Genomic DNA, 16,907 nt, shown 5'->3' with positions numbered 1-16,907 from the left:
CCAATGCTACCCTTTAAAAAAAAACAATTGTAAGACAAATCCTTCCTTTTTAAGTTCCCCACATCTACAACTTCCTTTTGCAGGATCCAGGTGTTAACATACATTTTAAACAAATATTTCAGTTCCTTTTTTTTTCTAGAGAGAGGTTTCTGTTATTAGCTTATTCAGTGTCATTGAGGTCTGTTTCCACACATTCATAAAATTCCTCACATTCATTTAGAGTGTTGCATACGCTGACATTAATGAAAAATCTATATGATGCTACTAACTCAGAATATGATTTACGAGATTACTCTAGAAGATCCTTGCCTACAATTATTTACGTTTTAAAGTGTGTACTGTATACCCTAATCATCATTTGGAAAGATTGCCCAGCAAATTATGTAAATTCAAATTAAAGAAACAGGATTATGATCCAGGAGAGCGTAACTGGAAGCTACAAAATGCAGCATCCTGCGTAGTTTAATGCAGCCCTCAGTGTGTATAGGTTTCATCTTAATGTGCATGTGTGGGGGCCTTCATTGATAACCTGTTTGTTTCCCAGTCCAATTCAAAGTGTTGGTTGCTACCTTTGAGCCCTACATGGCTTGGGTCCAAGTTATTTGAAGACACTGTCTTTTTATGATCACATCTATCCACCAGAGACTGGAGAGATAGGGTGTGCTACAGGTTCCCTCTACCAAATAGGTCTTCCTAGGCTAAAAAGAAGGCCTTCTCTGGGTGGCACCTTCCCTGTGAAACATCATCTCTGTGGATCTAAGATTAGGCCCCATTTTGACACTTTTTCCATGACTCTGAAGACCTTTTGCCAATGGGCCTGGGGACCAGAGAGTGTGCTACTACCCGGAACGGCAGGAGCGCCATTCCGGCAGCGCCAATGGAGCACATAGGCCCGCTCTGTTGCCGCTGTGCACACACAGCCGGCACGATTCCGGTAAAAATTACCGGGTTTTTGCTTCTGCACAAGAAATGGCAATTTTACCAAAATCTCAGTGCCGCAAGGACGTTAACGCGAGATTTTGGCTGCTGCTCATGCATATTTGGCATTTTGGTATCTACAAGATGCTGTTGCAACAGACTGTACAGTTCAATTGCAGAAGTAGCAATCCTGAATTCTTTTATTATGTTACTGTTTCTGAAATTGATGAGTACTGTGGTAAATTCCAACCACGGTTTTAGTCATACTTTCAGAAGCCTTACAGTTTATTAAAGTGAAAATTGAAACCAAACTATCCCCATCAAACTCAGGCTACATCAAAAAGAAAACCATAACAAACAAGGAAGGTTGTTAGTCTTCTTTAAAATAATAAGAAGTGGCTTTAGAAAACTGACTTTTAGACCAACACCTGAGTGATATAGGATGAATGTGAAACAAAATGAAAGGAGACAGTGCATCTACAACTGTGTCTTTGTGATTCATGTTTCTCAATTTTCTACTGGGTTACTTTTTCAGAAAGAGCCAAGTTCTATACTGGTTGGCATCCAGGTAAAATTTGTTGCTGTCAATTTTCTACTGGGTTACTTTTTCAGAAAGAGCCAAGTTCTATACTGGTTGGCATCCAGGTAAAATTTGTTGCTGTCTTTTAAAGACAATGTAATTGTGTTGCAATTTATATTAATCTAAGAAATGATGATTAATAAGAAGAGAAGTAATGAACAGTTGTAATGACCATAGTTTGCAAAACATCTTCCCCAAAACTTTTTATACTGATCAAGCCACATATGCAGTAATGCATTAACCATAACCATGATCTCTTCAACATGTTGATGAGTCAGAAGGCAGTGTTCAGTGTACAGTACTATGTTTCTGGGCTCTGGCTTTAATGATGTTTCTCAGAGCGCTGATGTTTTTGTTGGCTTTGTTTTCGGAGTCCTTCCCTATGAAGGCAGATAAATGCAATCCACATATTTTTTAGGCTTCCACATGAATTGAGCATCTGCTAACTAACCGTACAATTCTAAAATTAAATCTCTCAATGACTCTTCTGGAGCTAAGCAAAACTATTCATATTAAACATGATATTAAATATGTTCTGTCGGGCTCTCTGGTAGAATCCTCCCAAAAGTTCACAGGTACAAATTTCAGACACACACACGTTTGAAAATTCAAAACAATGTTCTTTATAATGAAAATTCACTTAAACCAAGCCCTCTTTTGGTATAGCAAAGAGCACTCGTCTCCAAACAAACTGGTAATTTGTGCAAGTCCCTTATCAGTTCTGTGATACTTAGCTTGCAGCTGTGAGGCAATTCACAGTCCTTCTTCTTTCACAAAGTGAAACACACTTTGCTCTGGTTTAGTTTCAATGCGAGGGAAAAATTAGCACACAAAAGGTCAAAGTCAGTAAAGCAGTCACGAAACACAATGATCAGATAATCCTCCACAATGGCCAAACCCACAGGCTGCTATTTATAGCAGCCTCACTAATTACCACAGCCCCACCCAACCACAGGTGGCCTCATTTTCTTTGATAATAATCTCTCAGTTGTTGTTGCCTATGCATCGCTCTCTGCATGCGTGGCTGTATCATTAACTCTTGTTCTGAATCCAAGGAGGAGCTAGAGAATTGATCTCCTTCTGAGCTGTCTGCCCCACTCTCCTCCTCCCTGTCACTCATGTCTTCTTGGTCAGAGGAGCCTTCATCAGCAGACTCCACCAGGGGCAAAACAGGCCTGCAGCATGTGGATGTCTCCCCCACATCCACAGTCCTTGGGGCAGGAGCTGGGCCAGAGCTAACCACAACAAAATATGACTGAGAGACTGTGGGAAATAATGCAACTGAAAAGAGTCATTGAGTGATGGTGGCATGAACACCGAAGATGAGTGCAATAAGTTTGCAGAGCTACTTCTTACCCATTTAAAAAAAATGTGGGTAGTAAGAAATCAACACAATTTGTGCATTCATCTTGTGATTTTGCACTAATGCTACAGTGCAATGACCAATAATTATAATGGAAACAAAAACATTGGGCATCTGATTCTTGGGTATATTTCCTTTCCACAAATGCCATAATTATAAGCATCTAAATCTAATTTGACTTCGATATGGGAAAAGATTTTCTTTCCAATTTTCCCAGTTCTAAAAACAAAGTGATTTATTCTTTCAATGAGAATCGATTATATGCATATCCTATTGTGTCCCTTTGGTAACTATTGATTTCATAGAGCATTCCATTTAACCTTGTTCAAAGTCTCTTAAATTATGTATCAACCCTTCCCCCAATTATAGCCGAATTCTAGGGCTTATTCAAGTGAAACAGAATTTCTTTGGGGGGGTACAAAATGGACCATAGAAACAAATAAGACAGTTTCTACCACCTGTAAAAACAAAAAACCCAGAAAAACAAAACAAAACAATTATTTGGCTTAATGGTTTTAATGCAATTTGCAGTAAATTGCAAATTCTGACAAAAGTGGGTGGTATATTGAAAGAACTATAACGAACTAGTCCAAATTAAGGGTTTGTAAAGCTCAGGTTTGCAAAAAGGAGATGGTATGCAGCCTGCAAGACAAATAAACAAACAAGATACATAGTGGAAATGCTATCTCAGGCATTCAGCAACAACCAAATAAAGATAATGATGTCAGGCACCACAGCCACAGCAAGATAGGGTGAAGAAGGCAGGATCATAATTCACAGCAGAGTTTCTAAGAATTGCACTTGAGTTATTCAGGATCAAACTGGGAAAGGAGGAAGCAAACTAAACTAAGAGATTTTGGTTATCCAACTTTTCTTTTGTTTTTAATTACATTGTTGCAAGCTATCCTCGACTTACAACAGTTCATTTAGTGACTGTTCAAAGTTACAATAGCACTGAAAAATGTGACTTATGCTATTTTTCACACTTACGACCATTGCAGCAAGTCAGACATGATTCATATTTATGACTGTTGCAGTGTCCTGGAATCACGTGATTACCTTTACCGAACCTGTAACAAATAAAGTCAGTGGGGAATCCAGATTCATTTAACAACCATGTTATTAACTTAACAACTGCAGTGATTGACTTAACTGTGGGAAGAAAAGTTGTAAACTGGGGCCAAACTCAGTTAACACATGTTTCACTTAGCCACATAAATTTTGGGCTCACTTGTGGTTGTAAGTCGAGGACTACCTGCATCATGGTTGGTTGTACAGTCAGGCAGGTGTTTAAACTGGGTTTGACATTTGTGTCCACCTATTGAGACCTTCCCAAGGACCTGGGATAAGCAGATTTGTTTGATGGTGTTAAAGATATTGTTGCAGGATATAAGCTGTTTCAAGCAAAGCTGCCTTTTGCAATTGATGGGCGTGGTGATTTTTGTCAGTGCCGATGGTGTTCAAGTGGTGCTTCAGATGTTTTGGGATCATACTCAAGGCTATTAATAACAAATCATTATTTCTTTGTTTTCAGTTTTTGTAACAATTGTGACAGGTAAATACAGTGGAACCCCGACATAAGAGCTGCTCGACTTAAGAGCTACTCGAGATAAGAGCTGGGAGAGGAGAGACATTTTTTTATTTTATTTTATTTATTACTTGGATTTGTATGCCGCCCCTCTCCGCGATACGAGCCGAGAAGAGCCGGGCTGGCTTACTTTCCTTCCTTCCCGCGCTGATGCAGAGCCACTCGAACAAAGCGTCGCGCCCCTCTGATGCTTTCGGCGGCTTCCGAAGCGACGCTGGGCTCTTTTGCCACCAAAAGCGTCAGGGGGGCGTGACGCTTTGTTCGAGTGGCTCTGCATCAGCGCGGGAAGGAAGGAAAGTAAGCCAGCCCGGCTCTTCTCGGCTCGTATCCCGGCACTTGGTGAGTGGAGAGGCGGTCGCCTCCCCTGCCGCCCCACTCTGGGGGTCCTTGGCTTCTGCTGGGGATGGGGGGATCCGAACGCTGTTTTGAATTTCACATTCCGAGTGGCCCAAACGCGAACTTCCGCACCTCAGGAGTTAGCTCGCAAACGGCGCGGCTGTTTTAAAGCATCGCTGCCGGCCTGGGGGGGGAGAGGGAAAGGGGGGAGAGGGGGGAGAGAAAGAGAGAGGGAGAGAGAGAAAGAGAGAGGGAAAGGGGGGGAGAGGGGGGAGAGAAAGAGAGAGGGATAGAAAGAGAGAGAGAGTGAGAGATGCTCAGTGAGCCTTTCTTTGAAGTTGCCTTTCTTTCTTTCTTTCTTTCTTTCTTTCTTTCTCTCTCTCTTTCTTTTTCTCTCTTGCTCTCTTGCTCTTTCATTCTTTTTTCTTTCTCTTTCTTTCTTTCTTTCTCTTTCTTTCTTTCTTTCTCTTTCTTTCTTTCTTTCTCTTGCTTTCTCTCCTTCCTTCCCTCCTTCCATTTCTTTCATTCTCCCTCTATTTTTATTTCTCTTTCATTTTCTTTCTTTCTCTCTTGCTTGCTTGCTTTCTTGCTCTTTTTCTTTCTCTCTTTTACCTTCCCTTCCTCTATTTCTTGCTTTCCTTTTCCTTCCTCCCTTCTTTCCTCCCTCTACAGGATTGGGTGGCAGTGAAGTTACTCTCCCCTTTCATAAGTTTCCTTGCTTCCTTCCTCTGTTCCTGTCCCTTCACCCTTTCTTTCTTCCTTTCTTTCTTCCTTCCTTTCTTTCCTTCCTTTCCTCCCTCCATTACTTGCTTTCCTTTTCCTTCCTCCCTTCTTTCCTCCCTCTACAGGATTGGGTGGCAGTGAAGTTGAATAAATAACTACAGTTTAATGAATAAAAATAAAAGTTTGCCATGTTGATTGTTTTGGGTAAAAAGAGGAAGGGAAGGAAAGCTCTCAGCTTATCATCTTATTAATAAGTAAAGTTACATTTATTCTTGCAATGTATTTTTGCATAATTTAGACTAACTTTGTGAGTTTTTTGAGGGCTGGAACCAATTAAAATTATTTACATTAATTCCTATGGGGAAAAGTCGTTTGAGATAAGAGCTGCTCGACTTAAGAGCGCAGGTCCGGAACGAATTAAACTCGTATCTCGAGGTACCACTGTACTTTTCTTTCCTCTCGTATTCCTGCAGCTGCTGCCCCTGGTTTTTCAGCTAACTATCTTGAGTCCTGTAGCACCTTTAAACAAATAATTATCTCACCCATAGTTCCCTCTAAGCTGAGCAGGTGAGCAATCGCTCACTTAAAAATCATCATTAACTCAGAGTTTTCCAAACCTGCCCAGAAGCCGAGAGGGAAATTTTATTATTATTTCTGTGTCGCCCAGTCCCGAAGGGACTGCCGCTCAGACACTATACTTTTCCGCCCACCCCAAAAAAAATTTAGAGAGAACACTGATCTCACCACCATCAAACTATTCACTAAGGCTGCATTACTATTACTATTAGTCTTCTCATCATTCCTATCACCCATTTCCTCCCACTTATGACTGTAGGACTGTAACTTGTTGTTTGTATCCTTACAGTTTATATTAATATTGATTGTTTTCTGATTGCTTATTTGTACCCTATGACAATCATTAAGTGTTGTACCTCATGGTTCATGATAAATGTATATTTTATTTTATGTATACGGAGAGCATATGCACCAAAGACAAATTCCTTGTGTGTCCAATCTCACTTGGTCAATAAAGAATTCTATCTCTCTATTTGTCACCAGATGTCCAGGAATTCCAATGCCTTGCATGGTTCCAGTTGATCCGATATTTATTTATTTATTTATTTATTTATTTATTTATTTATTTATTTATTTATTTATTTATTTATTTATTTATTTATTTTATTTATTTGCTTATTTATTTGTTTTTTTATCTATCTATCCGTCCGTCCGTCCGTCCGTCCATCCATCCATCCATCCATCCATCCATCCATCCATCCATCCATCCATCCATCCATCCATCCATCTATCTATCTATCTATCTATCTATCTATCTATCTATCTACTGGATTTGTATGCCGCCCCTCTCCGGAGACTCGGAGTGGCTAACAGCAACAATAAAACAGTGTACAATAGTAATCTAATACTAAAAATGATTAAAAACCCATTAATATAAAAACCAGACATACATACATACATACATACATACCATGCATAGAATTGTAAAGGCCTAGGGGGAAAGAGGATCTCAATTCCCTCATGCCTGACGGCAGAGGTGGGTTTTAAGTAGCTTAGGAAAGGCAAGGAGGGTGGGAGCAATTCTAATCTCTGGGGGGAGTTGGTTCCAGAGAGCCGGGGCCGCCACAGAGAAGGCTCTTCCCCTGGGTCCTGCCAAGCGACATTGTTTAGTTGACAGGACCTGGAGAAGATCCACTCTGTGGGACCTAACTGGTCGCTGGGATTCATGCAGCAGAAGGCGGTCCCTGAGATAGTCTGGTCCGGTGCCATGAAGGGCTTTATAGGTCATAACCAACACTTTGAATTGTGACCGGAAACTGATCGGCAACCAATGCAGACTGCGGAGTGTTGGTGTAACATGGGCATATTTGGGAAAGCCCATGATTGCTCTCGCAGCTGCATTCTGCACGATCTGAAGTTTCCGAACACTTTTCAAAGGTAGCCCCATGTAGAGAGCGTTACAGTAGTCAAGCCGCGAGGTGATGAGGGCATGAGTGACTGTGAGCAGTGACTCCCGGTCCAAGTAGGGTCGCAACTGGTGCACAAGGCGAACCTGGGCGAACGCCCCCCTTGCCACAGCTGAAAGGTGTTTCTCTAATGTGAGCTGTGGATCGAGGAGGACGCCCAAGATATGGGTTTCTGTAACTCATGACTTGTTGTTTATGGGAGAGACATTCTGCAATCTGACTCCTCTAATGAGATCTGCCCAGTATGATGAACTCTGGAATAACTTTCATCTTCCTCAAAGCACATAAACCCCACAATCCCACTAGGACACAGGCTCCACCACTACTTTAAGATAGTGCCTATCACCACCACCAACACCTTTGGAGGAGCAAATTGTATGGGTGACCCGCAGAAGAACAGTTGGACACGTAAGACATTTCTAATATTTTATGCAACATAGACTTGATAAAACTCATATATCAGCATTTTGTTGTATTGTCTTTGGCTCATCAGGGTGTAAATAGGCTTCAAGGTAATTTTTAATCTATATGGAAATTAGATGCTATTACGGAGCCACCATGCAAATCAGTCAACATGGGAAAGGGAAGGAAGGAAGCATCATTTGTTGAACAGTCACCTGCAGATGGAGATGAATTGGATTTATTTTAGGAATGCTTTTGATGAATCTGTTAACACAGTGATAAAGCTTTCACTTATACATTTGTCTCTCGGTGTGGAAATGGTAGCTGTTACTTATGATTTTTCATGGTATGTTCATTATAGCCTTTCAACTGAGGCCGTTTAGGATTAGACTCCCTATAGAATAAGTATAGTAACACAATGACTTTATTTTCCCATGAGACGTTTGAGAAAAGTTGTTGGAATGATCAGAAGGGATAAAATCAGAAATGAGACCCTAAGAGAAAGAATTGGCATAGAACCAATCTTTAAAAAGTGATTTGCTTATCTGAAGAAGGTACAGTATATTGGGATTCTGTACTATATAAGGCAGTGATGGCAAACCTTTTTAGCAATACAGTAGCTATAAAAATAGCATTTAGACTTATATAGTGCTTTTACATCCCGCTCTAAGCGTTTTACAGAATCAGCCTATTGCCCCCAACAATCCGGGTCCTCATTTTACCCACCTCGGAAGGATGGAAAGCTGAGTCAACCTTGAGCCGGTGGTGAGATTTGAACTGCTGAACTACAGTTAGCAGTTAGCTGAAGTAGCCTGCAGTGCTACATTCTAACCACTGCACCATGTCGGCCCTTTTTGTCTGATTGCATGCCAAAAGTGTGTGTGTGTGTGTGTGCACCCAAGATAGCACCCATGCATGCTGGCACCCACATTACAATGTGCACCCCACCGGCTCATGCACGCATGATTGGCTCCAAAATATGCATGCTTTCCCACACTTGTGCCACCCCCACATGCCCCCTGGCCCATTTTGGGGCGTTAAAGCCTCCTGGAAGCAAACTTTGCCAGTGCAAATGATCTGCTGCTGTTACTGCTCCTCGCCAGCAAATGTTGGTGCCTTAGACTTCTTCTAAGAGAGCATCCCCGGTCAACACGCCTCTTACCACTTACCGCAGCCGCCGGGGAAGTGGCAGGGTGAGAACTGCCGCTGCAATGGGCAAAGGGGTGGGATGGCAGGAATAGCAGGCTGGAGTTTCCCCTTTAAGGCCAGTTCCAAGCAAGAGGTGAACAATTTTCAGCAGCTCTTGTGCTGATGCCTGCGTTGCTTACTTGGAGCTGGTCTGGAAAGGAAAAAAAAAAACACAGCCGAATTAGGCAGGACTAAAGACGTGTAACACCTGCATTCTAACATTTTATGGAAATGTACTTTGCATCCTAGCAACTGCAAAGAATATAACTCTTTCTCCTATCAAAGTCACAGGGAAGCTATTTCAGAGTAAAAATTTATCCTGCATTGTATGCTATTTATCAGAACACCACACGTAAGAAGAGTAGGATTCTTCATGCGGGCATATAGTTTTACAATTTATTGCAGAATTCATACCTTAAAACTGCCTCCTGAAAACATTCAGAATTTTAAATACAGACTCGTCATATTTATGTCTCATTAGACCAAGAAAATCCACCTAGCACTTCATGCAGGAACTTCTGAAGTGCATTGTTATTTCAAATCATCTGAAATTCATAGAATTATTATTATTTTAAGGCATATGCTTCACAACTGTCCTGGATATTGTTGAGATACGGGTAAATTATAAAAACTGATGCATAAAACCTGGTGGGAATTCATCTGAAATAATCAGATTTTTTTTCTATTCTTTTCAGTTCCAAGAATTACACAGGCCTCACATGCCAGCAGTACATTGGCCGCCTCCTTCATAGAATATAGATATAGACTTCAATCTTTCCTTATGTTATCTTCTATCCCATATTCATTTTCCCCACTGACTGCTTTTGTAATAGATCTTTAGGGAAACTGCAGCTTCTATTTACTGCTGAGCACAAAGTGCTATCATAACATGAGATACTGCTAGAGAGTGTTCAGAAGCAAAGGAACAATTCAGCCCATGTAACTCTCACAGACAGAAAATTGGACCCAAAATGAGCACTCAGCAGTTATTGAAGCTTCTAACTATAATAGCATTGCTTCCCTTTCTGGTAGAACATCTACAATTACAATCAGCGATGGGCTACCAAAATGTTTACTACCACACTGTGGGTGTGGCTTATACATTTTGTTTCAACATCTTTCAGTGCAAATTGGGTGTTCTGGGGTGGAGCTCCATTTTCGCTACCCCACTGCGTCCCCCACATCTGGACAGTAGCCCACCCCTGATTACAATTACATTCTAAATAAGGAAGTCATTCTATCCAGGCGGGGGTTCCACTTATTGTCCGCTACCGGCAGGGGTGGGCAGCAGGCAGGACGGGGTGGAATGCAGTTCCACCCGTGGAAATTTATTTATTTATTTATTGGATTTGTATGCCGCCTCTCTCTGAGGACTTGGGGTGGCTCACAACATAAATGAAGATTTTTGCCCAGCTCCAGCTAACCATCCCACCCTCCCATTCTCCTCCTCCTTGGAAAGTGGCAGGGAGACCAGCACCGGCAGGAGTTGCAGGGGCCCCCCCATCTTTTCTCAACAGCTCATTGGCACCCGTTCGCCTAGCTGAGGTAGGGAGTGACCCTTCTGCTCAGGCAATCTCACACTACTCACAAGAGCCTACAAAACTTTTGCCAGACCCATCCTAGACTATTGCTCATTTGTCTGGAACCCATACCACATCTCAGACATCAACACCCTTGAAAATGTCCAAAGATATTTCACCAGAAGAGCCCTTCACTCCTCCATTCGATACAGAATATCCTACGAAAATAGACTAACAATCCTGGGCCTAGAAAGCCTAAAACTACGGCGCCTACAACACGATTTGAGTATTGCCCACAAGATCATATGCTGCAATGTCCTACCAGTCAATGACTACTTCAGCTTCAACTGCAATAACACAAGAGCACGCAACAGATTCAAACTCAATACGAACCGCTCCAAACTTGACTGTAAAAAATATGATTTCAACAATCGAGTTATCGAAGCGTGGAACTCATTACCACACTCAATTGTGTCAACCCCTAACCCCCAACACTTCTCCCTTAGACTCTCCACGATTGACCTCTCCAGGTTCCTAAGAGGCCAGTAAGGGGCATACATAAGTGCACTGATGTGCCTTTTGTCCCCTGTCCAATTGCCTTTCCTTTCTTCCACCTATCTTATATATTCTCTTCCTTTCATATATCCTCTCCTCTAAGTTCACTCTCACCCTCATTTATATTATCACATGTCTATCTTTCTTCCTGTGTACTTGTGTATTGGACAAATGAATAAATAAAATAAATAAATAAATAAATAAAAGGAGAGCATGGGAAACGTGAAGCAAATTGTCACCCCAGAGAGCGACACTAGTGAGGCTGTAAATCGAGGACTTAACACTTGAATGATGATTGTTCAAGCCACTCCCACCTGGTCACATGGCTGGCAAGCCACTCCTACCCAGTCACATGACCATCAAGCCACACTCACGCAGGCCTCCGTCGGTGCAAGATTCGGCTTCTGTGCATGCGCAGCAAGCGAAATCTCACACGAGGATGCTCTCACGTGCAAGATTTCACCTATTTTCAATGATTTGTTTGCTTCCATGCATGGGCAGAAGCAAAAAAAAATGCCAAAAATCAGGAAAATCTCATGCACAAGAATGTTTTTGCATGCAATTTTGCTTGTTGTGCATGCGCAGAAGCCAAATCTCATGCATGCACGTGCATGCACACACATTTATTATTATTATTTATTTATTTGTTTTGTCAAGTACGTACAGTGGTACCTCTACTTAAGAATGCCTCTACTTAAGAACTTTTCTAGACAAAATCCGGGTGTTCAAGATTTTTTTTTTGCCTGTTCTTAAGAACCATTTTCTACTTAAGAACCCGAGGCCGGAAAAACTATCCTGTCCTCTATTTCCTTCTTTCTGGCTCAACTGATTCATGCAGCACAGCTGATTTCTACACCTCTGCTGTTCTACTTCCCGGGTCTGCCTTAAAAGGTAAGCAGCTGAGCTTCAAATGGCTGTATTTTGAATGCTGTGCGCAAGGGCATTAGATGCACAAGCACACAAAGTGCGCAATCACCGAACCGATTGTTAAACCAGTTGCAGCCCACCAATGGTTTCAACTGAGTAAAAATTAAAGCAAAACAAAAAACAAATCTAAGAGTAGAATTCCGCATCATTCTGTCATGCGTATAAGTAGTATAATTTGTGTAGTTTTTAAGACATTTTGTATTATTTTTCTTGCTTTTATCAGGAAAATTAGACCTCTTATGGACATTGCCATCTATATGCAGCAAGTTCTCTGGTTGCCAATCCCGCCTCAGCTGGAAACTTTAAGCCATGGGTCTCCAACCTTGGCAACTTTAAGCCTTGTGGACTTCAACTCCCAGAATTCCCCCACCAGCTTTGCTTTAAGCAGTAACAGTCCTTGGCTCCATTTGTTGAGAAAGGTTCAGTTTACTAAAGGTCAAGTGAAATACAGTAATTCAACCCAGAACTAGTTAACTTACCCCTCCCAGGCATTTCCCATTGCTGATCTCTCATTGCCCAATCAATTTTAAGAGAGATGTTTTGGGAAACAGTCACTTCACGTGTGGGCATTCTTCCAGGGAAATGACCTTGAAAACTTCCGGCTTTTTCAGATCTCACCAGACATTCCTTAAACAATCATAACCTTAAACGCGACCTAAGCATAGCCCATAGCCCAGCAACGTCCTTCCTGTCGATGACTACTTCAGCTTCAACCACAACAATACATGAGCACATAACAGATACAAACTTAAAACCGTTCCAAACTCGACTGTAGGAAATACGACTGTAGTAAACGAGTAGATAACTCATTACCTGACTCTGTAGGACCATCACCTAACCCCCCAAAATTTACCCTTAGACTCCACTGTTGACCTCACTCGATTCCTAAGAGGTCAATAAGGGATGTGCAAAAGTGCACGAATGTGCCGTCCGACCCCTGTCCTACTGTTTCTCTCTTATTAGTATCATGTATATAAACCTTGTTATATCTTTGTATACTACCAATGCATACTTGACTGACTAAATATATATACTGTTAGGGAACACTCAACACTCCAATAACACATCCTAGATCTGAATGAATGAAATATTCTAATTGAATACTTCGTTCTGTACAAAGTTGAATGGGCACAACAGCATGTGAAATTGATCGTCAATCAGTGTTGTTTCCTAAGTGGACAGTTTGATTTCACAGAAGTTTGATTTACTTGGAATTTTATTGTGTTATTTAAGTGTTCCCTTTATTTTTTTTAGCAGTGTGTATGTGTGTGTTTGTGTATGTAAGTAAGTAAACTTTCAGGTGTTTATAGAAGTTGTCCTATGTGGAGTTTACATCTTATGGTCAAAGAAGAAAAATGAAAGCTCTTAGTCTCGGTCTATTTTATTAAAAGCTCCTGATCTATTGACCAAACAGTCTCAATAATTATTGGCCAGTTAGTGAAAATTTCCAGCTTGCTTTATCCTCTTTTCCACTTTGGGCTTTTAATAAGAAGCAGAGACTAACTGAGTGATTCATAACATGGAATCCATGCCAATAGGCTGACCTTTGGAACTGGAGCCGGAGAAGGGAGACCCTGTGTGTGTGTGTGTGTGTGTGTGTGTGTGTGTCCTTCAAAATCAATTATTGAATAGCTGTGATCTTTAGTGAGCTTCACAGTTCTTCAGAGAAAATAAATTGGGTGCTGTTCTTCAACTATTAATTAATCTTCTTCCTGTGGGAGTTAGACATCTTCTGTCTGCAAAATTAATTAGCTGCAAAATGCTAAGAGTCATAAGCTGTAGAAGGAACCACCGTGGAAAATTGGTCATTACAGAAAAAGTTGCATATCACACATGGGGCTGGGCACTCAATTGGGGAGGTGATCTTGAAAAGATAACTGTCAGAGCAAGATGTGATGGAGGAGGGCGAATTGTGTGGGACCCAGTGGAGTGGTGTACATGGGAGGTGAGGGGTGAGGGAGGCCCCCAAAAGCTTGATGGAGGCCATGTGTGCTAGGTCTCCCAACATCCCCTGAGGCACCCAGTGCTCTTCTTTTCAATCTGCAAAGTCCTTAACAACCACAATGGGGAGAGCTGGGATTGTGGTTATTCAGCGAGTTGATCATGTGGCCGGTCTCACTTAAAGACTGCAATGACTTATGACCATAATTCCAGACTCAATAGTGTTCATAAGTTGAGGACTACCTCCAAGGGTAGGTTCCTACTTACCTTGCTGCGGTTTGTATCGCCATGCTTTACATGCACATGCGTGCTCCGTTTGCATTCCCTTATCCAATTTGGATTTTGTGCATGCTCAGTAGCTGGAATCAGCCCCCAAACACAGGAGCTGATCAACTGGGCTTTGGGAAAAGGAATAAAAATCAGTATTAACCCAGGGATGGACGATGTTGTGAGTGTCCCATGTCAGCCTCAGGAAGTATCAGATTCTGAGGACTAGGAAACCAAGGTTTACCTTACCCTGATTTAAGAAGCTTGTCAGAAGGCAAGCTGACAGCCTATGGGTTAATCCTAGGTTCAAGAAATTCGCAAAAAGAAGAAAAGAGTTTTTTGGGGAAAAAGTTCTGAATCTGCAGTTGTTAATTGTGTAAATAGGTGACATGTCACTTCCTGCATTAAAGCAGAAAAGACGGTGCTTTCGGACAACCTGCGTAATTGGAATATGGTGTGATTTATAGCCCGGAAAAAGTAAGCTTTTGATAAACCATGACAGATTGTGCTAATTTAGATTTATTAGAAAACCGAGTAGAGCTTTTTTTTGGAACACTGATAAGAATCCTTCGCTTAGAGAGAGAATTGTAGCCCATTTCTTCAGTTTCTGAGCATGGAATAAGCATTGTAAAAGCATTTCTCTGTGCATGATCTCGCAACTCTGCTTGAAATCATTTGCTACTATTTTTCTGTGTAAGAGAGAATAAAGGATTTATTGTTTGAAGATCAACGTTTTGGGAAAAGATTTGTGGATTGCCTTAGTTGGACCAGAACAGATGGGAGGGCTCTTTTTCAAGCCGCAGAAGAGGCGAAGCCATCAAAAACCAGGAAAAGTTGTGAAAAATTCACGCAAAAAAAGACATCACCAGTGGATCGCTAACAGTTTGGGCTATCTGGTCTGAACCGGAAGGAACCAACCCCTGATTACCTCTACACATAAGTAAAAGTAGTTTCTTGCCTTCTGTGGTACTTATTAGAAAGCGGGAGAGAAAAGAATTATATAGACAAAATTGTTTTCCCAGACCTGAAAATATAACGCAGAGCTAAATGTTTTTTTGCTTGTACTAATAAAGGTAGTCCTCAACTTTTGACCACAATTGAGCCAAAAAAATATATGCTGCTATGTAGGACATTTGTTAAGTGAATTTTGTCCCATTTTATCACTTTTCTTGATGCATTTGTGAAGCAAACAATTGCAGTTGATAACTTATTCACATTTGCTAATTGAATCTGGCTTCCCCATTGACTTTATTTATTATTATTTATTAGATTTGTATGCCGCCCCTCTCCGAAGACTCGGGGCGGCTCACAACAGTAATAAAAAACAGTATAATAATGAAACAAATCTAATAATAAAATTACATTAAAAAACCCCAACAATTAAAAACCATACAGCACATACATACCAAACAAAATATAAGAAAGCCTGGGGGAGATGTCTTATTTCCCCCATGCCTGGTGATATAGGTGGGTCTTGAGTAACTTGCGAAAGACAAGGAGAGTTGGGGCCGTTCTAATCTCCGGAGGGAGTTGATTCCAGAGGGCCAGGGCCGCCACAGAGAAGGCTCTTCCCCTGGGGCCCGCCAAACGACATTGTTTGGTCGACAGGACCCAGAGAAGGCCAACTCTGTGGGATCTTATCGGCCGCTGGGATTCATGCGGTAGAAGGCAGTTTCGGAGGTATTCTGGTCCAATGCCATGAAGGGCTTTAAAGGTCATTACCAACACTTTGAATTGTGACTGGAAACTGATCAGCAGCCAGTGCAAGCCACGGAGTGTTGTAGAAACGTGGGCGAATCTAGGAAGCCCCACGATAGCTCTCGCGGCCGCATTCTGCATGATCTGAAGTTTCCGAACACTTTTCAAAGGTAGCCCCATGTAGAGAGCTTGTCAGAATACCAGGACACTGCAACAAGCTTAAATATGAACGAATTGCTAAGCGTCTGAATTTTGATCACATGAGCCTTGGAATGCAGCAACGGTCGTAAGTGTGAAAAATGATCATAAGTCCTCTTTTTTCAGTGCCTTTGTAACTTCAGATGGTCAATAAGTGAACCCTCATAAGTTGAGGACTTACTTATACACAGTGATGGGCTACCAAAATTTTTACTACCACACTGTGCGCGTGGTTTATGCATTTTCTTTCAACATCTTTCAGTGCAAATTGGGTGTCCTGAGGTAGAGCTCCATTTTCGCTACCCCACTGCATCCCTCCCCGTCTGGGCAGTAGCCCACCCCTGCTTATACAGAAGGGGGGAAAATGACTAGCTTTTTTGTGTGTTGTGAATTGGTTTATGTCTCTGAGCCCACAAAAATCCTGTGACAAAAATAAAACCCTGCTGTAAAGCATACAAATATTGCCCTTTTGCTCAGAATAATATCTAACTTAATTCTGGAAGGTAAAGGTTCTTAAATAATACAAATTGTTGGGTAAAAGATAGGTTTAAAAATAAATCAAAAGGAGTGTAATATGTGTTAAAAGTCTGGCTGCAGGGAAATTCTTCCTTTATAATATGTTCTTAGTTGCTGTCATCAAAACATAACATCTTTCCAATATCCAAGAAGAAAGAAATGGATTTAACAACTCGCTTCTCATACTTTTTTTTTAAAAAAAAAT

Source organism: Erythrolamprus reginae, chromosome 2 (genome assembly GCF_031021105.1).
Source record: "Erythrolamprus reginae isolate rEryReg1 chromosome 2, rEryReg1.hap1, whole genome shotgun sequence".
NCBI lineage: Eukaryota > Metazoa > Chordata > Lepidosauria > Squamata > Dipsadidae > Erythrolamprus > Erythrolamprus reginae.
Note: the sequence above shows the minus strand (reverse complement) of the source record.